The 26,583-nt window shown below is 38.7% G+C and overlaps 2 pseudogenes; both read right to left on the bottom strand.

Moving 5' to 3' along the window:
- Nucleotides 1-7,567: 7,567 nt before the first annotated feature.
- On the bottom strand, nucleotides 7,568-12,548 carry LOC112424451 (olfactory receptor 51I2-like; annotated as a pseudogene).
- Nucleotides 12,549-21,684: 9,136 nt separating this feature from the next.
- Nucleotides 21,685-25,072, bottom strand: LOC112424453 (olfactory receptor 51I1-like; annotated as a pseudogene).
- Between the last annotated feature and the right edge of the window lie 1,511 nt (nucleotides 25,073-26,583).

Raw genomic sequence — 26,583 nt, 5'->3', positions numbered from 1 at the left:
ATGCACTGTATGAGGGCAGCACAACAGCTTAGGACCAACCACAGTGCTATGTATTTAAGGCAAATACCTCAGAACTGGAAGCTGGGGAAACTGATTTTTTACAATGAAAAACAGATAATAAGCAACCATGACTGAGAGTCAGTTTTTAATTAGTCTTAATAGCTAAACTTAATGTCTCTGACTGGGAAAAATTATTCAGTGAATTTTAAACAAAATAGAATTTAATCATTTCCCAAGTAGGTTTTTCTATATTTGAAAAAGCAAATATATATTGTGAACACAAAATGCATTGGGTGATTTTAACACAAAAATCTGAGAATTAGAGTGTTGTGAGGTAGGGGGAAGGGGGAGGGATAGAATTGGGAGATATATCTAATGTAAATGACGAGTTAATGGGTGCAGCACACCAACATGGCACACGTATATATATATATAACAAACCTGCACATTGTGCACATGTACCCTAGAACATAAAGTATAATTTAAAAAATAGAAATTTAATGAATATTGACTAAATGTTGAAGTGCAAGTAAAAGGAAAAATCTGAAACTCAAAGAAATTCCTTCAAAAAAGATAGATTCAAAACATACGTAACTGGGTTACAGGAATGGAAGTATTTTGCATATCAAGTATTCAACAAGGTACGGAGATCAATAGTTGCATTCAACAAGAAATACAATTCAACATTTAGAATTCAAATATCTAATAAGAAAATTTTTACAAATAACATAGAAATAAAAATTTAATATAAAATGGAAAAGAATTATGAGACTACTGGACAATTTGTATAAACTGGACAATTTGACCTTATTTTAAAACATATCTAGATTTTTTTCAAAATAAATTGTTAACAAACCCTCTCAGCCTTCAATTCATATAAAATATATAAACAGGTTGATAATTTATCATTTATTTAGATGATAACACACTGTAAAATATTTATATTACCAATTTGAATAAGTATATTTTATTTAACAAAGAAGAGGCTTTTTCATAAGTCTGTTAATTAGAGAATTAGGCAATATTCATTAGACAATAGTAAAACTATATCTGTATATTTACATATATGTGATGATATAAATGACAGGAATACTTTTTAGTGTTGCAGAAGGACTCACTCTTCCCATTCATATGCCTTACTGTGAGAATTCCCAAATTTTCAGTGGAAATGAAAGGATGTATTTTTTAAAAGCCTAAAAAATATTGAAGTCAGTAATGTGGTTTCTGATATTCAGATGCAGACACTGAAATGTTAGGATTAATAAAAAAGACTTGAAAAGGGGGGGGGGGGCAGAGCAAGATGGCCAAATAGGAACAGCTCCAGTCTCCAACTCCCAGCGCAAGCGACACAGAAGACCAGTGATTTCTGCATTTTCAACTGAGGTACTGGGTTCATCTCACTAGGGAGAGCCGGACAATCGGTGCCGGTCAGCTGCTGCAGCCCGACCAGCGGGAGCTGAAGCAGGGCGAGGCATCGCCTCACCTGGGAAGCGCAAGGGGAAAGGGAATCCATTTTCCTTGCCCAGGGAACTGAGACACACAACACCTGGAAAATCGGGTAACTCCCACCCCAATACTGCGCTTTAAGCAAACAGGCACACCAGGATTATATCCCACACCTGGCCAGGAGGCTCCCATTCCCATGGAGCCTCCCTCATTGCTAACACAGCAGTCTGCGATCTCCCGGCAAGGCAGCAGCGAGGCTGGGGGAGGGGCGCCCGCCATTGCTGAGGCTTAAGTAGGTAAACAAAGCCACTGGGAAGCTCGAACTGGGTGGAGCTCACAGCAGCTCAAGGAAACCTGACTGTCTCTGTAGACTCCACCTCTGGGGACAGGCACAGTAAACAACAACAAAAGCCAAAAGCAGCAGAAACCTCTGCAGATGCAAACAACTCTGTCTGACAGCTTTGAAGAGAGCAGTGGATCTCCCAACACTGAGGTTGAGATCTGAGAAGGGACAGACCGCCTGCTCAAGTGGGTCCCTGACCCATGAGTAGCCTAACTGGGAGACATCTCCCACTAGGGGCAGTCTGACACCCCACACCTCACAGGGTGGAGTACACCCCTGAGAGGAAGCTTCCAAAGCAAGAATCAGACAGGTACACTCGCTGTTCAGCAATATTCTATCTTCTGCAGCCTCTGCTGCTGACACCCAGGCAAACAGGGTCTGGAGTGGACCTCAAGCAATCTCCAACAGACCTCCAGCTGAGGGTCCTGACTGGTAGAAGGAAAACTATCAAACAGGAAGGACACCTACACCAAAACCCCATCAGTACATCACCATCATCATCAAAGACCAGAGGCAGATAAAACCACAAAGATGGGGAAAAGCAGGGCAGAAAAGCTGGAAATTCAAAAACTAAGAGCGCATCTCCCCCGGCAAAGGAGCGCAGCTCATCGCCAGCAACGGATCAAAGCTTGACGGAGAATGACTTTGACGAGATGAGAGAAGAAGTCTTCAGTCCATCAAACTTCTCAGAGCTAAAGGAGGAATTACGTACCCAGCGCAAAGAAACTAAAAATCTTGAAAAAAAAGTGGAAGAATTGATGGCTAGAGTAATTAATGCAGAGAAGGTCACAAACGAAATGAAAGAGATGAAAACCATGACACGAGAAATACGTGACAAATACACAAGCTTCAGTAACCAACTCGATCAACTGGAAGAAAGAGTATCAGCGATTGAGGATCAAATGAACAAAATGAAGCGAGAAGAGAAACCAAAAGAAAAAAGAAGAAAAATAAATGAACAAAGCCTGCAAGAAGTATGGGATTATGTAAAAAGACCAAATCTACGTCTGATTGGGGTGCCTGAAAGTGAGGGGGAAAATGGAACCAAGTTGGAAAACACTCTTCAGGATATCATCCAGGAGAACTTCCCCAACCTAGTAGGGCAGGCCAACATTCAAATCCAGGAAATACAGAGAACGCCACAAAGATACTCCTCGAGAAGAGCAACTCCAAGACACATAATTGCCAGATTCACCAAAGTTGAAATGAAGGAAAAAAATCTTAAGGGCAGCCAGAGAGAAAGGTCGGGTTACCCACAAAGGGAAGCCCATCAGACAGACAAACAGCAGATCTCTCGGCAGAAACTCTCCAAGCCAGAAGAGAGTGGGGGCCAATATTCAACATTCTTAAAGAAAAGAATTTTCAACCCAGAATTTCATATCCAGCCAAACTAAGTTTCATAAGTGAAGGAGAAATAAAATCCTTTACAGATAAGCCAATGCTTAGAGATTTTGTCACCACTAGGCCTGCCTTACAAGAGACCCTGAAGGAAGCACTCAACATGGAAAGGAACAACCGGTACCAGCCAGTGCAAAAACATGCCAAAATGTAAAGACCATCGAGGCTAGGAAGAAACTGCATCAACTAACGAGCAAAATAACCAGTTAATATCATAATGGCAGGATCAAGTTCACACATAACAATCTTAACCTTAAATGTAAATGGACTAAATGCTCCAATTAAAAGACACAGACTGGCAAACTGGATAAAGCGTCAAGACCTATCAGTCTGCTGTATTCAGGAGACCCATCTCACACGCAGAGACATACATAGGCTCAAAATAAAGGGATGGAGGAAGATTTACCAGGCAAATGGAGAACAAAAGAAAGCAGGGGTTGCAATACTACTCTCTGATAAAACAGACTTTAAACCATCAAAGATCAAAAGAGACAAAGAAGGCCATTACATAATGGTAAAAGGATCAATTCAACAGGAAGAGCTAACTATCCTAAATATATATGCACCCAATACAGGAGCACTCAGATTCATAAAGCAAGTCCTTAGAGACTTACAAAGAGACTTAGACTCCCATACAATAATAATGGGAGACTTCAACACTCCACTGTCAACATTAGACAGATCAACGAAACAGAAAGTTAACAAGGATATCCAGGAATTGAACTCAGCTCTGCAGCAAGCAGACCTAATAGACATCTATAGAACTCTCCACCCCAAATCAACAGAACATACATTCTTCTCAGCACCACATCGCACTTATTCCAAAATTGACCACATAATTGGAAGTAAAGCACTCCTCAGCAAATGTACAAGAACAGAAATTACAACAAACTGTCTCTCAGACCACAGTGCAATCAAACTAGAACTCAGGACTAAGAAACTCAATCAAAACCGCTCAACTACATGGAAACAACAACCTGCTCCTGAATGACTACTGGGTACATAACGAAATGAAGGCAAAAAAAAAGATGTTCTTTGAAACCAATGAGAACAAAGATACAACATACCAGAATCTCTGGGACACATTTAAAGCAGTGTGTAGAGGGAAATTTATAGCACTAAATGCCCACAAGAGAAAGCAGGAAAGATCTAAAATTGACACTCTAACATCACAATTAAAAGAACTAGAGAAGCAAGAGCAAACGCATTCAAAACCTATCAGAAGGCAAGAAATAACTAAGATCAGAGCAGAACTGAAGGAGATAGAAACACAAAACACCCTCCAAAAAATCAATGAATCCAGGAGTTGGTTTTTTGAGAAGATCAACAAAATTGACAGACCGCTAGCAAGACTAATAAAGAAGAAAAGAGAGAAGAATCAAATAGATGCAATAAAAAATGATAAAGGAGATATCACCACCGACCCCACAGAAATACAAACTACCATCAGAGAATACTATAAACACCTCTACGCAAATAAACTAGAAAATCTAGAAGAAATGGATAATTTCCTGGACACTTACACTCTTCCAAGACTAAACCAGGAAGAAGTTGAATCCCTGAATAGACCAATAGCAGGCTCTGAAATTGAGGCAATAATTAATAGCCTACCAACCAAAAAAAGGCCAGGACCAGATGGATTCACAGCTGAATTCTACCAGAGGTACAAGGAGGAGCTGGTACCATTCCTTCTGAAACTATTCCAATCAATAGAAAAAGAGGGAATCCTCCCTAACTCATTTTATGAGGCCAACATCATCCTGATACCAAAGCCTGGCAGAGACACAACAAAAAAAGAGAATTTTAGACCAATATCCCTGATGAACATCGATGCAAAAATCCTCAATAAAATACTGGCAAACCGGATTCAGCAGCACATCAAAAAGCTTATCCACCATGATCAAGTGGGCTTCATCCCTGGGATGCAAGGCTGGTTCAACATTCGCAAATCAATAAACATAATCCAGCATATAAACAGAACCAAAGACAAGAACCACATGATTATCTCAATAGATGCAGAAAAGGCTTTTGACAAAATTCAACAGCCCTTCATGCTAAAAACGCTCAATAAATTCGGTATTGATGGAACGTACCTCAAAATAATAAGAGCTATTTATGACAAACCCACAGCCAATATCATACTGAATGGGCAAAAACTGGAAAAATTCCCTTTGAAAACTGGCACAAGACAGGGATGCCCTCTCTCACCACTCCTATTTAACAAAGTGTTGGAAGTTCTGGCTAGGGCAATCAGGCAAGAGAAAGAAATCAAGGGTATTCAGTTAGGAAAAGAAGAAGTCAAATTGTCCCTCTTTGCAGATGACATGATTGTATATTTAGAAAACCCCATTGTCTCAGCCCAAAATCTCCTTAAGCTGATAAGCAACTTCAGCAAAGTCTCAGGATACAAAATTAATGTGCAAAAATCACAAGCATTCTTATACAGCAGTAACAGACAGAGAGTCAAATCAGGAATGAACTTCCATTCACAATTGCTTCAAAGAGAATCAAATACCTAGGAATCCAACTTACAAGGGATGTAAAGGACCTCTTCAAGGAGAACTACAAACCACTGCTCAGTGAAATAAAAGAGGACACAAACAAATGGAAGAACATACCATGCTCATGGATAGGAAGAATCAATATCGTGAAAATGGCCATACTGCCCAAGGTTATTTATAGATTCAATGCCATCCCCATCAAGCTACCAACGAGTTTCTTCACAGAATTGGAAAAAACTGCTTTGAAGTTCATATGGAACCAAAAAAGAGCCTGCATCTCCAAGACAATCCTAAGTCAAAAGAACAAAGCTGGAGGCATCACGCTACCTGACTTCAGACTATACTACAAGGCTACAGTAACCAAAACAGCATGGTACTGGTACCAAAACAGAGATATAGACCAATGGAACAGAACAGAGTCCTCAGAAATAATACCACACATCTACAGCCATCTGATCTTTGACAAACCTGAGAGAAACAAGAAATGGGGAAAGGATTCCCTATTTAATAAATGGTGCTGGGAAAATTGGCTAGCCATAAGTAGAAAGCTGAAACTGGATCCTTTCCTTACTCCTTATACGAAAATTAATTCAAGATGGATTAGAGACTTAAATGTTAGACCTAATACCATAAAAACCCTAGAGGAAAACCTAGGTAGTACCATTCAGGACATAGGCATGGGCAAAACTTCATGTCTAAAACACCAAAAGCAACGGCAACAAAAGCCAAAATTGACAAATGGGATCTCATTAAACTAAAGAGCTTCTGCACAGCAAAAGAAACTGCCATCAGAGTGAACAGGCAACCTACAGAATGGGCGAAAATTTTTGCAATCTACTCATCTGACAAAGGGCTAATATCAGAACCTACAAAGAACTCAAACAAATTTACAAGAAAAAAACAAACAACCCCATCAAAAAGTGGGCAAAGAATATGAACAGACATTTCTCAAAAGAAGACATTCATATAGCCAACAGACACATGAAAAAATGCTCATCATCACTGGCCATCAGAGAAATGCAAATCAAAACCACCATGAGATACCATCTCACACCAGTTAGAATGGCGATCATTAAAAAGTCAAGAAACAACAGGTGCTGGAGAGGATGTGGAGAAATAGGAACACTTTTACACTGTTGGTGGGATTGTAAACTAGTTCAACCATTATGGAAAACAGTATGGTGATTCCTCAAGGATCTAGAACTAGAAGTACCATATGAGCCAGCCATCCCATTACTGGGTATATACCCAAAGGATTATAAATCATGCTGCTATAAAGACACATGTACACGTATGTTTATTGCGGCACTATTCACAATAGCAAAGACTTGGAATCAACCCAAATGTCCATCAGTGACAGACTGGATTAAGAAAATGTGGCACATATACACCATGGAATACTATGCAGCCATAAAAAAGGATGAGTTTGTGTCGTTTGCAGGGACATGGATGCAGCTGGAAACCATCATTCTCAGCAAACTATCACAAGAACAGAAAACCGCATGTTCTCACCCATAGGTGGGAACTGAACAATGAGGTCACTTGGACTCGGGAAGGGGAACATCACACACCGGGGCCTATCATGGGGAGGGGGCAGTGGGGAGGGATTGCATTGGGAGTTATACCTGATGTAAATGACGAGTTGATGGGTGCTGACGAGTTGATGGGTGCAGCACAGCAACATGGCACAAGTATACATATGTAACAAACCTGCACGTTATGCACATGTACCCTAGAGCTTAAAGTATAAAAAAAAAAAAAAAAAAAAAAAAAGACTTGAAACAAAAAAGAGGGAGATTCTTATCATCAGCATGGCCCTACGTGCCATGGATTCATCTTTGTCATCAATGTCTTTATTTTTGCTCATAACTGTGTATAGAATTAGCACATATCTCTTTTTTGTCTCTCTGTATAAATAAGCATAGCTTTCTGGGATGACTTGTGGGATCCCCTGGAGGGAGAGGCAATGGCAGAATAGCTTTTATAGTTTTGCAGCTCTAGGGGTCCCTCTGTTGCTGTTCAAATGGCTCAAAGTAGCACTTTCTTTGAGGCCACTTCTGTGTGTTAGAGCAAAGTCTGGTCCTGGAGGACATTCTGCTTCCTTCTGTTCCAGCCCTAGAACTCCACAGGTTTTGAGAAGCTGTATTTAGCTGTTGCATCACTTTCTTGTGTCTGCTTTCCCTAAGTCCTTTCCTCTACCATCAGAGCCTTCTTTCTCTCTTGTGCAATTGGATCTTTATGTGTTTTAATGTGCTTTTCTTTGGGCTGAGGCTACATCCTTTTGGAAGAGCTTATTTGCTGGACATTTTGGAGATTTTCAAATGCTGAGGATCACCACAGCACTGCTTTATCCTCTTATGTTTATGAGCACTTAGAGCCTGCAAGTACTGTTCCAAGTTTCACCAATCTCAAAACCATCTGCCCAGATTTTTGCTTAGTATACCGTCCTGTCCAATTAGGGACAATACTTTTCTGTCATGTGCTTTTGCCAAAGATGTCATCTGTAAGTTTTAATTTTGTTTTGCTTTTCTCTCCTGGTTGCTTAATGAGACATTCAGAGGTTGTTTGGGAGTAATTCAAGGCTATACTGCAACTATGGTTAGTAAGTGATCATGTTATTTGATCCCTAGGGCTTTATTTTAGAAAAGTTATTCCATGATCCTATGAGGAAAAAAAAAATATTAGCTATTGCTTTTTAAAAAGCAATTTTTTTCTTACATGTCTTCATTCCCTAATCATCCATCGGAGTTGAGTTATTCCATGGCCTGTCCACTGCCTGTTTACTCTCCAGTTGAAGTCCACATATCATTCTTTCTAAATCTGCTAAGTGCGTGCCTGCCTGTGTGGTCTGGGTTGTGTTTTCTTGGCATGGTTTTTCAGAGGATTTCTTTCTTTGTGGCTTTAATTCTCTGTAAATTTGCTGACAGCTTTCAGCTATCTCTCCTCTGCTCAAGCAGGTGCTTAAGCTTGTTGTCTGGGTTGCTCACTGCAGGACACGAGCCCAGATTTCAGCCAACTATGCGACTAAGCAACCACTGCCACTGAAGCGGACTTGCCACTCCATTAATCAACAACCTCTGTTAGGCTTCGATTTGGAGTTCTCATTAGCTGCCTCTAGTCATTCAGTCCTCTCTGTAGTCGTGCCCAAAGGATGACAGCATGTGGCTTTTCCATAAAACATTTTTCTTTGTACTAAACTTCTGAATTCCATGTGTTGTATGGTTTCTATTTTTGTTCCATTTTATAGAACTCTGGAGTATTCTTATTTCAAAAGTGTAAACTTGGTCACAGCTATTATGTATTTTTTAGTTTTTGAGTTTAAAGATATTCAAAATGATTATTTATTTAAATATTCTGGGCTGATATGATCTCAGGTAACATAATCTACATTATAACATATAACTAATGTAGGCATTCGTTTTTGTCTGTTTCTGAGAATCGCTTGAAAGCATAGATGTTACTAGTACATTGGGACAAAAAGGATTCAATTCAAGACTGTCTTTCTTGTTGGGTCTGAGAGAAGTCACTTGTGGCAACCTGTGACACAGTTAATTACAACATAGGACAGCCTGATGTTTTAAGTTACGGGTTGTAGCCTGGCTAACGCATATAACTACTGGCAGGTACACAATTGTAGGTGTATGTCTGGAGGGAGATTGAAAGGCTCCAAAGGACTAACCTGGTACATGCAAACATCAGCAACAACAAAGAACCTCTAAGGCTTTCCGGGACAGTTCTCCTTGATCAGACTTATTTCCCAGTAATATCTTGTGTAGTCTCCGGCGAATCTCCTTAGTCTTGATGGAATAGATAATTGGGTTGAGCATCGGAGGTACAAAGAGATAGACCAGAGACGTGAACTTATGCACATATTCAGGAGCATGCTTCCCAAATTGATGAACCATGGACACACTAACCACAGGCATGTAGAAGATTAGCACAGCACAGACATGTGACACACATGTGTTGCGTGTCTTTAGCCTCTCATCCCTGGAGGCGATGGCCAGCACTGAATGTAGAATGAGCACATAGGAGAGAAAGATGAGCAGTGCATCTACACCAAAGGCAGATATGACAATGAACAGGCCATACATGCTGTTGATGGTAGTGTCTCACAGGGCAGGCGAATCAGGTCTACGTGCAGACAGTAGGAATGGGTCAGTACCACACTGGCCTTGCAGAAAGGCAGCCTCTTCAGGAGGAAGGGAAGTGGGAAGACCATGCAGAAGCTGCGGATGACAATGGATATGCCAATGTGGGCCACACGGGCATCAGTGAGCACTGTGGCATAGCGCAAGGGGTTACAGATGGCCACATAGTGGTCGAAGCTCATGGCCAGCAGGATGCCAGACTCTATCCAGGAGGAAAAGTGGATGAAGAACATCTGGGCCAGGCAGGCATCAAAAGTCGTCTCTGGGGCATGAAAACACACAGCAGCCAGTACAGCGGGCAATGTAGAAAGGACACACCCAGGTCATTAACAGACAAAAGAGACAGGAAGTAGTACATTAGCTGGTGCAAGCTCTGCTCTTCCTTTACGATAAAGAGGATGAGGATGTTGCCCAGGAAGGAAATAGCATAAAGCAGCAGCAGAAGGGCAGCCAGCCAGTGCTCCAGGCCCTTCATCTCTGGGAAGCCTGTTAGAGTGAAGCTGGTAGTACTTGAGATGTTAGTCCCAAAGTCCCCCATCAGGGTTTCTCAGTGACTTTTAGGGAAATCAACCTGGGTGGATTGAGGTGAGATGGTGGGAGAAGTGAAGACTAGGAGTGGCTGATATCTAAAACTAGGAGAGACAATGATGCTTAGATTCCAGTGCCAAAGATTTGGAAAGTTCAGAAAAAAGCAGGACACATTTCAGACCTTCTACAGTCTGGCAACACCCCTAGATCTGTCATGAGTTCCAGGTTTTCCCCCACAGAAATTTTTGACTAATTTTTAGATATTATCTTTTATTTTTCTTGTGTCTATATATATTTTTTACATTGGTTCAAATCTTTCTCTACTGGTAAAAAATGGGTTCCCCTTTCTCTCTACCAGGTCATAGCCATCAGTTTCTTCCATAAGTGAGGTGCACCATGTACTCCATGAAGTCTTTCCTTAATATTCCCATCCACTGATTGATTCTGTCTTGTGCAAGTGATGACATCTTTTGTGTATATTCTAAGCTGCTTCTCCTCTCTTGCCTACACTCAAGCATTATTTCAGTTCTCTGCCTTTCCTTGTGGCTGGAACCCCTCACTTATTCACCAAGGGTCCAGAATGTCACACTTCTCTACACTTTATTCTCTTGGTTTTGCCCTTCTATATTTTAACATGGATTTTTTTAAATCTCTGTTCAGACCACAGATTCTCAAATTCTGCTGTATGCTAGATTCAATTAAGAAGCATTAAAATATTGCTTTCCTCAGAAGAAACCTACCAATTAATTTTGACACTGTGCAGGTAGAACTTACAAATCAGCATGTGTTTAAACTCACAGGCAATTCCAACATGCAGCCAAGTGTGAGTATCAGGAATGTAGGTGACTCCTATCACCATTCAAATATGTCCCACCCATATTCTTCCCTGAGGATCAATTTGGGGAGTTACTATCATAGGAAACAAACAATCACAAACTTCAGCAAACCTCTTAATTGCCCCCTCATTTCTTCCTAGTAATCACCCATTTTCCACTCACTTTCACAATTAATACCTTTGAAATTATTATCTACCCAAAATGTCCTCCTTGTCTCTGCTCTGAGCCTCAATTATCCCAAATATATGTCTGCTGCCCAGGCTTCCCTTCTCAATATGTATTCATGCAGACAATTTGCAATTGGACTTCCAAATGTAAGAGTTCATTGTCATCCCAAACGTAACGTGTGCAAAATTGAACTTTATGTCAATTACTATGTTTTATCCTCTTCAAAGTTATCATCTCATCACCAGTCACCATCTATTCACATGGTCATGCCAGAAAACCCTGGCCAAGTCATTCTTGATATTTCTCACCCTCTCCTATTCACAAGTCTATTAATTCATTGTAAACCCTGGTTTCCTCTTTCCATCTCACTTCCAGCTGTCACTCATCCCTCAACATCTTCAACCAAAATGTCTGTGGAATCTTCCTGAGGATCACCCAGGTATCATATCTCTGTCTAATCCATTCTCCACAAAGCAGCCAAATTATTTGCTTTTAATATAAAGTGATGTTACTCTCCTACTAGAAACCTTTCAATGGCTTCATTTACCTTATGAAATAAGAATTTAAATAAAAATTCAAGTCCTTACCATGGCTCATAGCAGCTTTAAGACCACATAAGAACTTGCCGTCTTCCAATAATTCTAATCATTCATTTCATTTCTTCTCATAATTTTGGATGTTATACACCCTCACACATACTCTTCTTTGTGGCTTTTCTTATCACACTTTAAATTGCAGTGCATTTGTTATATATTTGTTTAGTTATTTGATTAGTATCTTTGTTCCCCCAAAAATTTATAACTCCCTATAACTGTCTGTGTTTCCTCTCATTTTATTCTCAATGTTTAGACAAGTGACTGGGCATATAGAGCCCTGGACTAGGACTCAGAGATGACCAGTTCTAGTTTTAATGGTTAGAATATTGACCAAATAGGCTGGACATGGTGGCTCACCCCTGTAATCCCAGCACTTTGAGAGGCCAGGGTGGGCAGATCACGAGGTCAGGAGTTCGAGACCAGTCTGGACAACATGGTAAAACCCCATCTCTACTAAAACTACAAAAAGTACCCGGGTGTGGTGGCACATGACTGTAATCTCAGTTACTGGGAAGTCTGAGGCAGGAGAATCGCTTGAACTCGGGAAGTGGAGGTTGCCATGAGCTGAGATCGCGCCATTGCACTCCAGCCTGGGTGACAGACCAATACTCTGTCTCGGGAAAAAAAAAAAAAATTTTTTTTGATCAAATAAATAAACTATTTTATTAACAGGAATAATGTATTAAAATAAGAGCTACATGTTTTTAGTGTAAAATTGTTTAGGTAAGTAAAAGTAGCTCCCCTGGCATCTAATAACTGAGTTATTATTTCACCTTTGCTACATACAAGCTGTGAATTTAGTTAGTTTCCTCACGTCTTATTTTCACATCCCTAGACTGGAAAGAGCAATGCAAAGTAAACACTGAATGTGCTTATTCAGATCCCTGGCACAAGATGTACTGAATACATGACAACTAGGAAAGCTGTGATAAAGAGGGACATCGAGGGGCTGAAAGTTCCTGGTCCCATCTCCAAACTGTCTTCCCACATTCAGTTTCTCAATCAAAGGTTTCTTTCTTTCTTTTGTTTCACCATTTTATCCACTGTCTATGAGAATACTGGCATGTGAGTTAACCACTCTGAGGCATTCACACCAAACAAAGGCTTCAGAAGATGCCCCTCTGAGCCAGAGCTGTGCATGCTCAGAACCACAGAGTGAAGCTCCAAGCACGAAGCCAGATGGTGGCATTTCAGGCACCAACAACTAGATGAGGATGTGCATGTGGGGAGAGAAATGGAGTGTAGGAAAATAAAAATTAACTTAAATCACAGACTGCCTCTTTCAAATCCTTGTACCCTAATCACTTAAAGATTTTGAAGCTGTGAAGGAGGTTCCTGAGGGCCTCTGTGGCGGAAGAGATGAGGTCCCCGCTTACCTCCTCAGGGTAGCTCTGGTGGGTGGGAGGAGAGAGGCTGGTGAAGAGTCCACTGAAGGGAGAAATACCAAGTACTGCACACACTGTGCACACAGCCCCACTGCCAGTCTCCACCCACTCCCTGCTCTAAGCTCTGTAAAGCTGCATCTTCAGAGTTCCCTGGGTCCAAGGGCTCCAAGAGGTAGCTGGGCAGCAGGGATTGTAGAAAATCTTGAGTGAACGACTCCTCTGTGCTCTGCCATTTCTCCCACTTAGAAATTTCCAAGACATTGAGAATGAAGACTGGCTTGTCCTGGAGTGATCAACATATTCAGCTCCTCATTTTGTAGGAAAGCTGAGGCCCAGGAAGAATCCATTCAGTAAGCCAACAACATAGCTGAACTGAATCCCAGACCACTGATTCTCAGATTAGGGTTCTTTCCAGTAAGCATACCACAACTTAAATGGACTTCAAGAAGTCAAATGGCATAACAGATAGCAGCCTAATTATTTAGAGTCATCAAATAAGGTGGCATCCTTGTTTGCCCCAAACTGTACCGGTTTTAACACTGAAAGTCCTGTATTAGGAGAAACTCCTCAGTTTTGGCAAACTGATATAACTTGCACCCTACCGCCAGACCTGGAGTCAAAACCTTGTCTAAATGAATGTCATTATGAAATCAGTTGATATGTTCATGTTTCAAATTTCTCACTTATAAAATGATAAACAAACTCCTATAGATCCAGGCATATTTGAAACAGTCACATTATAAACACTTATTAAATAAGACCTATCATAAGGATTTGCCAATTTTTCATCTGCCAGAAAAAAAAAAACTTGAATAAGGGGTGCAAATGCCCTTTGGCTTTGGGGGTCCTGAGGATTCTCGGGGAGGCTGACTTCTAACACTAATGTAAGGGTCTTAAATTTTGTAAAAAAATTGTGGGGCCATCTTGTATCACATTTAAACTTTCGTAATGAAGAAATGGAGACTTTAAGAAGTAAGTTTTGCTAATATGCACAGAGATATTATTTACAGAGTTAGAACTTATACAGAGTTCGAACAGAGTTAGATAATTATAATTATCCTGATGCAGACCCAAATTATCCCCATTTATCATGGCTGAGGAAATAAAGTGAGAGTAACTAATATTTATTTACTAAATATTTGTGATTCTGCTAGGTTTTTTGATATAGTGAGTTCATTTTGTTAATAGTTAAAACCTTATGAATACATTTTATTATACCTAAAAGCACTATGGAATTAAAGGAAAATAAAAGCATACATATTTAGAGCATCAGAAAAGAAGAGTATTCAAATTATTTATACAAATGTGCGTACGGGTATAATATTTGACATCTTAAAAAAACATAAAAGACTTTCTCATGAAAAACTAGAACTTCATTGAAAATTTTACAACTGTTTTAAATTATAGGACAAAAAATTTAATTGTTTTAAATTACAAAATGAGTGTGTGAGTGTGCCTAAATGTTTGCATGAGAATGGGGAGAAAGTGTGCATGGGAAAGTGCCTGTAGTTACTGGGAAATGGGAAAAATAAGTCTACCTTCTTAGAATTAATCAGTAATTCTGTCACAAGACATCAGAAGAGGGACATAAAACGACACCCTTACAAGAAATAATGATTTCCAAACATTGGAGATTTGACTGATTTAACCTGATTACCAGGATAAGCCATGGAAAATAATTACTATTTATTATCCACCAACAACATACCATAAGCTTACTACAATCTTCATATGTATTATTTAATATTCAAATAATCCACGAGTTAGTATTTTTATTCACCTTTTGTAGATGAAATATATGAGATTCAAAGAGATTATGCAACTTTCCATATCATAAAACTGTTGGGTGAGACAAGATTTCAGTCCAATCCAGGATCAAAGGTTGTAATTATAAATAGATGCCCTCCCCCTAACACACACACATAAAATCACCACTTGCAAGAGGAGATAAAAGTGAAGAACAAAAAGAGACTTGAAGGACAACATTAATCAAGCAGGTTTATAGAGAAGATCCAACTAGCCCACTAAGTGTCATGGATTAATAAACTAACAAATTGGCTTTTTGGAGATTGTTATCTTTCCAAATGTAAGACATGAAATTTTTGACTTTTGTAGTTAAGCATTTTGTCTCTTGTCTCTTGTTTACCCAGAAATAAAACTATGACGTGTTTTTCCCCAGATAGTTTACTATTCAAGTTGACAAGACAATTTGTGCCAATGCAATAATTCTATTTCTCATTGGAAATTAATAACATCACACATACATTTCAATGTGTTGGTTAGTGTAAACTCATCTTTGAAAGAAAAAAACACACTGAAGGAGGTGCTAAGGTATGACAGTGAACAGGATAAGCCTTTTCTCCAGTCTCACAGTGATAAGGGCAACAGGCTAAACAAATAGTTGCATGCATTAATTTGCTTTGGAGAATAAGTTTGGGGTGGTAGGAATAGGAACTACTTTTAAGGAGAAAACCTTTAAAAATGTGGATGATTAGTTTGAGACCTTAAAGGTAAATTAGAAATGGCCAGAGGAAGAGAGGAGTGAGCTCAGTAAGTAAGTGTTCGAATTATGAACGCTGCTTGTAAAAATATTATATCCTTTCGGTTCCAATTCCCTGAATATTTGTCTATTTCATTGACTTCTTACCAGACCCACTGTCATTCTCTAGATTATATATCTACATTTCAATAGCAACTTAACGGATTTCCCCACATTATTCAGCCCTCTTCTAATTCATTTTCCACATTACATCAATATTAAGTCAAATTTCATCATGCTATTTTCATGATAAAATCCATACATTCATATTGCCTGTAAAGCACTGTGGAATATGACCTTTATTTTCTTTATTGTTTTTTGAGATGGAGTCTCGCTCTGTCACCCAGGCTGGAGTGCAGTGGCAGGATCTCAGCTCACTGCAAGCTCCGCCTCCCGGGTTCACGCCATTTTCCTGCCTCAGCCTCCCGAGTAGCTGGGACTACAGGCCCCCGCCACCACACCCGGCTAATTTTTTTGTATTTTTAGTATAGACAGGGTTTCACAGTGTTAGCCAGGATGGTCTCAATCTCCTGACCTCGTGATCCACCCGCCTCGGCCTCCCAAAGTCCTGGGACTGGCCACGACCTTCATTTTCAACTTTATGTTATACTATTGTTCTCTTGTTCTTTCTGTTCCAACCAAAATGGCCTCCTTTCAGTTCCTTGAAGATGCAAGGATTACTCCAACCTCAAGACCTTAACAAATGCTGTTTCACATGTCCTGAAAGCTTTTCTCCATGCACTTCCCCTTCACAGGGCTAGTTATTTATCCTGCAACTCTTGGCTTAAATATTATTGCCTTATGGATCCCCCTAACCCCTTAGCCTGGAAGAGGATCTACTAATAGATACTTATATAGCATTCTCCAGTGATCTTTTCTAATATCTTGCAGAGTTGTGATTAAATGATCTAAGGTAAATGGAAAATTATGCACTTAATTCCTTTCTTCTATGTTATTATGTAAATTCCATGAAACATGACCATCTCCCTTATTCCTTAATATATTCAATGCACCCAGCATGATGTTTAGCAAACATTAGGCATACAACTAATATTTTTACCATAACCAACACCATCAGCATAACAGCACCAGCGATCTTTCTGTAACCTTTTGCAAAATTGGATGAATCACATGGTAAGGTACATGTGACTTGCATACACCTATTCAACCTATGTTTCTTTCTCATTGTATCTAGATTCATAGCAGTCTCACAGTACCATCTTGTAGCATGAGCCCCACTGGAGTCTTGATTCTTTTTAGATGAAACCAAATTCCAATCCAAACCTTCTCTTCATTCCTCATATAAAATCTTCATAAAGTGATTTACTCACCTTTTTACTTTCATTAATCCAAGTTCATGTGCAGTAGAGAAATCTCCAGCTCTATAGGCTGTATTAGAGAATCATTTTCTGGGATACCACAGACAGAACATGACATCTTATCTCATTGGATTATAACTATTTCCCCCCACTAATAGCATTCATGTATACTTATTGAGAACTTTATGTGTTGACTAACTCTATAAACTCATTTAAATTTTACAATTACATTATGATACAGATTCATATTTTACATATCAAAATGAAGCCACTCTGAGATAAATAACTTATCTACAGTCACAAAACACCCAACTGACAACACTAGCATTTGAACCTAAGTACTCTTAACTAATATGCTGTATGGCCACAATGGGGCATTCAGAGGGTAAGTGCCTTTGTTCCTCACGCTCCAAGGATTCTCTTAATGCTGAAGGGGTCTGACATGTTTAGGTATTCAACAAATAGTTACTGGATGAAAGAATGAGCCTCCTTTGTGATTTAGCATTTCTTGGATCTCCAGGTTAAACTAAGATCCTCAGTATTAAATGAATTTACCGTGAATAAGCCAATAAGAGGAAGGAAAAAACTGTAAGGCCTTTCACAGTGATGTCACCAACCCAAAATAATACAGTCTTGGATTTGGGAGTTAGACTATATGAGTTTTACCTCCTGTTCTTTGACTTACTAGTGGTGTTATCCTAGACAAGTTACTTAATCTGCTCTTTGCACCTCAGTGTCTTCAGCTGTAAAATAAGAATAATGTTTTACCTATATCATTGGCTTGCTGATATGCTACAAAGTTAAATAGATAAATGAGTAAAATATCCTTTAAAGTTTACTGAGCACGTTAGACACCATCAAAAAACAGCAAGGTGTTTGTCAAAGGGTACAAAGTTTCAGTTAAACAAGAAGAATAAGTCCTAAAGATCTACTGTACAAAATAGTGCCTATAAGAATTATTGAATATTTTTAAATGTGCCAAGAGAGTAGATCTTATCATAAGTGTTCTTATCACCATAAGTAAATAAATAGAGTGGGAACTTTTAGAGGTGATGCATATGTTTATGATATGGACTGTGGTGATGGTTTCATGGCTGTATACTTATCTTCAAACTCATCAACTTGTAGGCATTAAATATGCAGAATATTTTGTATATCAATTACATCTTAATAAAGTAAAAAAAAAAAGAAATGTTATTATTTGTATTAGTTAGCTGCCATTAAAATAAGCATCAGAGATTTTAAATGACAGTTCTAACTGGCCCAGATAAATGAAGAGATCAGGTGAAATTAGTAGTACTGATATCAGCCCTTATATATATAAAGTGTTCTGCTATTTTATTTCAGATTAGTTGCCTGATATTGTCCTTTGACAACAGAGAAAACATTCTGGTTAACACAGCCTTCTGGTGAAGAGGGAGCTAGGGAGTGAAACTATGATTGTTCCCACTGCATACTGAATTCCCTGAGTGCCGGGGAAGATGAGCCTCTTTGGGGCCCCATCGGTAGTGATGGTGGACACTTCGCAGCCAACAGTCACAGCTGAAGAAAATGGCTCTAACAGGAAAGAGAAACACTTATCCCTTGAGATGAGCACAAAGGTGCACTTGGAAAGCACCTCAGAGGGGAACCAGCGGGCACCAACACTCCAACTGCTCCCTTTGAGGCTCACCTCCTTGAAGCTCTCAGATAACTCTTAGTTGCTGGCATTCATCTAAAAATCTGTCCTCTTTCTGTCTCAGTTTATTACAAACCTAATTTTTTTTGTAGAAAAGTAGAAAATTCATTTTCCCAAATCTCACTAACCAGATACTAACAAAATTTGTGATAATCCTTCAAAATACTTGTTCTATACAAAAGTACAAATATTTAGCAACGACATGATATGCTAGTGTTTTATCCAAAACAAAAGTCAGCATCTATAATGCTATTTGATAATATGTACTTTATTTGAAAATATTCTTTTACATGGTTTATACAATCCTTTCAGCTATCCTGAGCTAGAAATCCATTCTGGCAGGACATGTTCTATTTTAATTAATACAGTTTGTTTTTATATTCACATTTTAACACTTGGGAGGTCTACTATATTTCTGTTCTCATTGTATGACTTTTTTAAAGCTTTTGAGGGCAGACAGTCTCATTTGTATAAGAATTTCAACTAACTTTAAAATTATTTTGTTGAGCAATGGGGAAAGGATTCCCTATTTAATAAATGGTGTTAGGAAAACCGGCTAGCCATATGCAGAAAGCTCTAATTGGATCCCTTCCTTACACCTTATACAAAAATTAACTCAAGGTGGGTTAAAAACTTTTCAGTATTTCAGAAATTAATAGTTTCATATTGTTCTATCATATTTGGCAAATTTTATCAATTTTCAGTAATATTTACATTTAAGCCTTTGTGTTTTCTTGATCCATAATATTATTTGTGAATAATGACAAAATAGTCACATTAATTTATCCATTCTATAAGTATTTATTGAAATTTAACATGTAATCTTACAATGCTAAATTCTAAAAGATAAAAATCTGGTTACTATAAAAGTTTTTTTTTTTAATTGAGTACGTATTATATGCTAACCAGTATATCAACCATCTTACATACATTATCTTGAGACTTTATAAAAACTCAACAATCTAGTCATTTTAAAAACTCAATTTTAGAAATGATTGAGTCTCAGAGATTTTGGAATTTTCCAAGGCCATGATATGCCTTTCAAAAAATTTGCACTTATTCTAATATTAACAAAATAATTCATTCTTTCAAGAAGCTTGTAATTCAAATAAACAGCTATATGCAGTAAACAGAAAAGGACAGAATGGTTTCTAAATGCTGTATTATAATTCTACACAAAAAATAAAGCATAAAAATAATAGAATATATGTTTTATCGCTTTTTGAGGGAGGAGAAGCAGGTAGATAGAGGGCTCATAGCAAATGAAGGGCTGGAAATGTTTCATAGAGTGGATAACCCAAAAGCTGAGTCAGTGCCTGACCCAGGGTATCTGTTTAATAAATATTATTTTGATGAATAAATAGACTGATGTACAGTTTTTAGGCACATGAGTGTGGAGAAGAATTTCTAAATAGAGGCTGTTAGAACAAAACTACAGAAGCATAAAGCAGCCTGTTGGTTCAGGAACCACATGTAGTTTAGTATAGCTAGAGCAAATTATTTTGGGGTGGGGAAAAATGATTAATAATAATAAGGCATAAAAGACACTTGCTGTAATGATAATATTAAGAGATGTGCTAAGGGACTTGATTTTTAGGCAATGAGAAACTAAAGAGTATGACACATTTTATAATCAGATAGACTCTTTAGAAGATCTCTATAGTTGTGGCATGGAAAAAGGAGAAAAGGGAATGGGTAAACAACGAGATCAGTTTGGAAGACAATGCCATGTGAAGTGACAGGAGATAATGAAGGCCCCAAATAAGGTAGCAACAGTGGTGATATAGACACAGAGACAGGGTAAGTCAAAGTCTAATCAGAGTTGTCAGGATTTAGTGTTCAATCACAGATAAAGGGATAAGGTAAAATAGCTCCTCCTGTCTCAAGTTTTACTACATTGGTCAAGGATTCCTACAAATAAATGATAAATAATTATAGTTTTAAAAAGTAGAGACAAATTATTTTATTTTAACCATAAAGTATATGATCTGACAAGTTAAGAAAATACACCAAAAAAATTGCTTTATTTTTACATAAAACACATTTTTGTTTCATTTCATCTTTTCTGAAGGCTATTGCCAACATAGTTTTTATTATTTCAGTCATTACTGTGATGAGTTGTATTAAAGAATTTCTTTTGGCAGGGCACAGTGGCTCACACCTGTAATCCCAGGACTTTGGGAGGCTGAGGCCGGTGGATCATGAGGTCAGGAGATCGAGACCTTCCTGGCTAACATGGTGAAACCCCATCTCTACTAAAAATACAAAAAATTAGCCGGGCATGGTGGCGGGTGCCTGTAGTCCCAGCTACTCGGGAGGCTGAGGCAGGAGAATGATGTGAACCTGGGAGGCAGAGCTTGCAGTGAGCTGAGATTGTGCCACTGCACTGCAGCCTGGGCAACAGAGCGAGACTCCATCTCAAAAAAAAGAAAAAAGAATTTCTTCTAAAAAATAGTAATTAATTTAATCCTACACATATATATATATATATATATATATGCATATACAAACATACATATATATGTAAATCTCTCTCTAAAGATATATATATGTATTTCATGTTTGACCAAATAGTCTTCCTACTTTATTATTTTCTTAATTCTGTTACTATACACACAGACATACAATATAAATTATCCTACAAACTTCACCAACTTTTAATATTACTTAATTTTAAATAATTTAATATAATTTACATGCAATTACACTTATATCATTTTTAAACACTAAGTGGATGGTGCATGTTATATGAAATAAACAGTGGCATGCATAGTTATTGGGTTGTGGGGGGTGTGTGTGTGTGATTTTAACTAATATCTCTTTGACATAATACTTGGCAAAAGAATCCTTTCCCCCATTACGACAGTGTATCCATGGTAATCAGTAATTTCCTTTCTGATGATTCACATTAAACAAAAGATAATAGCAACATATTGTGACAAGATGAAGGATTAATTATGAGAATGCATATTCTTGGATTTAAAAAGAAGGAAATTAAGCAATTACTTTTTTAAAAAAATTATAGCCCAATTTAACTTGGCAAAACCTGTTAGGTTTAGACTTAACTGTTGCCAGGATGCAACAACTGATAGCTGGAATCCTAATGGAAGGTCAGTGCCCTAAAGGATATTTAAAATGCCCTGTTGAAGCAGGTCTTGAAAACTCAAATTTGCAGAGTAAGGATAAACATCCTCTGAATCTCTTCTTTTCAACAAGTCTCCTGCTCAAATCCTGGTTGCCAGTAGTATTTTGCAAAGCCTCTGACAAATCTGTTTGGTTTTAATGGAATAGATGACAGGGTTGAACATCAGAGGCACAAAGAGATAGATAAGGGACATGAGTGTGTGTACATACCATGGGGCACGCCTCCCATACCGAGCAGCCATAGACACACACACCATGGGCACATAGAAGATGAGCGCAGCACACATGTGTGACACACAGGTGTTAAGAGTCTTTAATCGCTCCTCCCGGGAGGCTATGGCAAGTACAGAGCAGAGTATGAGCACATAGGAGAGGAGGATGAGGGCAGAATCCAGGCCAAAGGTAAAGATGATGATGAATAGACCATACATACAATTGACGGTGATGTCGCCACAGGGCTGGCAGATCAGATTTGGATGCAGGCAGTAGGCATGGGAGAGGAAATTGGCCTTGCAGAAGGGTAATCTCTTCAGAAGGAAAGGCAGTGGGAAAACCATGCAGAAACTGCGGATAATAATGGACATGCCCATATGCACCACACGAGCATCAGTGAGCACTGTGGCATAGCGCAGCGGGATACAGATGGCCACATAGCGGTCGAAGCTCATGGCCAGCAGGATGCCAGACTCCACAAAGGAAAAGAGATGGATAAAGAACATTTGGGCCAGCAAGAATAAAAGTTGATCTCCCTTAAGTGGAAGGAAAATGTGGCCAGAACCGTGGGTAGTGTGGGAAAAGACACACCTAGATCATTAACTGAGAGCAAGGATAGGAAGTAGTACATGGGCTGGTGCAAGCTCCACTCCTTCTTGATAATGAAAAGGATACGGGCATTGCCCACAATGGAGACAATGTAGAGAGCACCAAGGAGCAAAAAAGACCAGTGTTGAGAGGTCTCCAGCCCAGGGAGTCCTGTCAAGATGAAATGAGGAAACCCTGAGCTGTTGTGGGAATTACCTCTCATGCTGGAACTCCTGCTTAGATTCTAGGGCCACTATCCTGTAAAGAAGACAAATATACAGTTTTATCCATGGTTTCTGCCTAACATTTTAAGACCCCCACATACTATCAAGTCCCATAATTTATTGCATTAATACATTTAGTTCACCAGACTATTTATCCTTGCCTCTCCTACTTACCAAGATTTCATGAATGGCCTGGGTTGTCTCAGCTTATCTGGCTGGCAAGACAGGTCCATTTGCCCTCCTTTTCACCTGCCTCTATTGGGCTCTTTGTCACATTTAAAGCTTTGAACTCTTCAATTCATGGGTATCAATTTGTTCAAGACCTAAGACAAAAACTCTTCTTTCCAATTACTACTTTTTCAACAATTATGCTCTCTTCCTGAGGAAATCACTTATTCACGAACAATAATAATTTCCTCTTTGCATTCTTTCATGTTAATGAACTTCCACTACTCTCAGTTTCCCTGCTCCTATACAGTCTCTCAGTTAAATTATTTTATCCATTCATCTGGACAAAAGATAAATGGATAGGGAAATGTTCATTCGTGGAGATAATCTTCCAGACATTCATCAAGGTACATTAGACTTTTATATTACCATCCACTTTTTCATTCTTTTATCCATTTAGCTTGAGGCATCACTTTGCTCTCTGACTAATTTAATTTGATTAAAGTAAGTTTTTAATAATTTATTTTATAACCAAATCATTTCTAGCTTCTAAATGCCCTTGGGGTTAATAATCATTTCTCTACACCACAGAATTGCTTTTCATCTGTGTTCACTATCTCTTTGAACAATATCATCATTGTGCCCAAGATTGAGATTTTAAATCTAAATGTAACTTTGATTTCTTCTTTTGCTTTACCTACTACATTAAACCAAGTAAGACCTGATGAAAAGACCAAACCCCAAGTGCCTCTGTCAGCACCTTCCTCCATTTCACTCCACCTGCAGTTCCACTCTTTAGACTCAAGATATCACATGAGTATAGCATAATAAAGGCCTCCTAATAAATATCTTGCCGCTCTCTATTCATCTCTAAAGTAGAACTAATATTTTTAAACGCAAATCTGAAAATGCACTGTTCCTATCAGAATTGTTAAATGATCTCTCATTATCAAATGATAAAATCCAAACTCTGCCTAGAATTAAAAACCCTCTATAGTCAGTATTTCTCTCAATATTTTTTGCCTCAATTCTTAAAATTATCTTTCTTATACCTCAAGACACACAGATCAGTCTACTTGCTGTCATCTATGTGTGACCTGCTGCTCACCAGCTCCCAAAGGTTGCCCAGACTGTATGAATATACCCATTCAATCCATCTTCCAGGACTGAGGTCCAAGGATGCCCTCCTCCATGCATGTTTGACCACTCATTGTCAACAGAGGTACCTTCCCCATACTGCTCACAGATGTAGACTTGTATCTCCTTTGTTCCATTCTTCTGTCTACCTTACATTATAGCTTTATAAATGTTATATATTCTTCTGTCTCACCAGCTTCAAAAATTCCACTGTCACTCTTATTCAGTCCCTGCTATGCTATGGTTAGTGCTGGGCTTGTCCAGGAGAGGTATCGGTAAGTCACTTTCTGAGTTTTGGACTCTTTGCTGTAAACTGGAGATGCTAGGAAATTTACCTAACGGCAATATGAACAGCCAAAAGTAAACAGTTATAAAATCTTTCAGGACCAAAAGCTTTTGCAACTCTGAGGTCTAAAGCTTCTCTACACCCCTTCTTTTTCTGGTTGTCAATTGTATAAATGAGTAAGTATACCAATTCATAGTCTAGTTTGAGAGACTCCTAAGGAAATATAACAGTTCAATTACTCAAAAGTTAAGAAATACAGGAAAGATTTTTAGGAGAGAACAAAAGAGGGGAATTTGCAATATTCTAAGGCAACTTTCCATCTGCCTTTGCTTCTCTATCTGCACTCAGAACTCTGCTACCCTTCTTTCTCAGAATACATTTTTTTTCTTTATTCCAGATTCTTAGGATCTCTTTGTTTGGCCTACCTGCAGTCTTCCACTTTTTTTTTTTTTTTTCTTTTTTTTGGCCTCTGTATGCAATATAAGGATACCTCTGATTTGGAGTATTTGAACACTAAATAGGGTCCTGCCAAGTGCCTTCTAAAACAGAATAAGTGCATTTATATACCCCTTGATATGAGAGTTTTCTGAAAAATATATGTGGTGCTTATTCACACCAAAGCATCTACGTACAAAGTATAGCCTGACAGGGTATCTTTTCTGAAAAAGCAATGTATGAAGCAGAAAGCATGGTGGAATTTCAGAAACCAAGAGCAACAGATAGAAAGCAGAGCACTGGAATGGTAATGGAGATGAGCACATGCAGAGAACAAAGGAAGCTAACTCAGATTAGGGGCAACCTTTCTTCTGGTTGCACGAGTCATCAGAAGCACAGAACTTTCTCAGGCTGGAAACAGAAAGATGTGGCAGATAAGTCAGAAATCTAAAGCATTAGAGACCCTCAACACACGTTACTTGAAGACACCAAATAAAGCACAAGAAATAACGTGGGCAGCTGCAGTAATGTGGTTAGGAGCAAAGGCCAAATGTCATCTGATACCCATCTAGAGGATGGAAACATTATCCTACAATCAAAGAGAAACAAAATGAACTACGAACCTAAATGAGCTTCAAGCAGATTCTTCCCCAGTGCTCCCAGTAAGGAATGCAGCCCTGCCAACAGCTTGATTTCAGGCTTAAGAAACCCTCAGCATTTAGGGTTCTAGATTTCTGATTCACAGAAACTACAATATAAGAAGTTGTTTTAAGCTGACCACTGTGTAATTATTTCTTACAGCAGCAACAGGGATTAATACAGTGAGCCTTAGGCAAAAGAAACAGGACAGGCAGAGAACAAAGAATTATTCCTGACAGATAATAGCAACACAAACACAGGTATGAAGGTTTGAAAATGATATTGGAAAAGCAGAATTAGTGGCAAGACAAGGAGGATTCATAAGGCTTAAAGAGTGAGTTAGAAATTAGTGAGATATCCACCTACAAAGAATATGAAGAGTGACCGTGGCGGGGGCAAGTATAAGTGAACAGGGACTTTACCCCCATTGTTATAAGCAGAAGAAAGAAAACCCACTTGGGCTTAGTGATAGGAAATTGAGAGTTCTTGTCTAATCACATCAACATTCAGTTGAGGAAAGGAGGGGAAACAGAGTTATAGAGAAATTAAAAACATGTTATCCAATTTTAAAATAGCTTTCTAAATAAAGTATGAAGGAGGAAGACCTTTAGCAAACAAGTGATCTGGGAAACAAAATTCCAGCCCAGGAAAGCAGTTAGGCAAAGCCCTTAATGATGGCTGCGTTACCAGGCCTGTGAAGCAACTCACCAAGTCTGAAGCAAAGGAATAACTTGGTTCAACTATTGAGGTCAGGGGAAGATGACTAAGAAAATTTAAAAACTCTAATGGAAGATTCGTGTGACTAAGAATATGAACAGATTTGAGGAAATAATAAACTCAGTGGCTTCAGTAATTAACACA

Source organism: Macaca nemestrina, chromosome 12, assembly GCF_043159975.1.
Source record: "Macaca nemestrina isolate mMacNem1 chromosome 12, mMacNem.hap1, whole genome shotgun sequence".
In the NCBI taxonomy this organism is placed as follows: Eukaryota; Metazoa; Chordata; class Mammalia; order Primates; family Cercopithecidae; genus Macaca; species Macaca nemestrina.
Note: the sequence above shows the minus strand (reverse complement) of the source record. Positions and strands in the feature narration are given on the sequence as shown.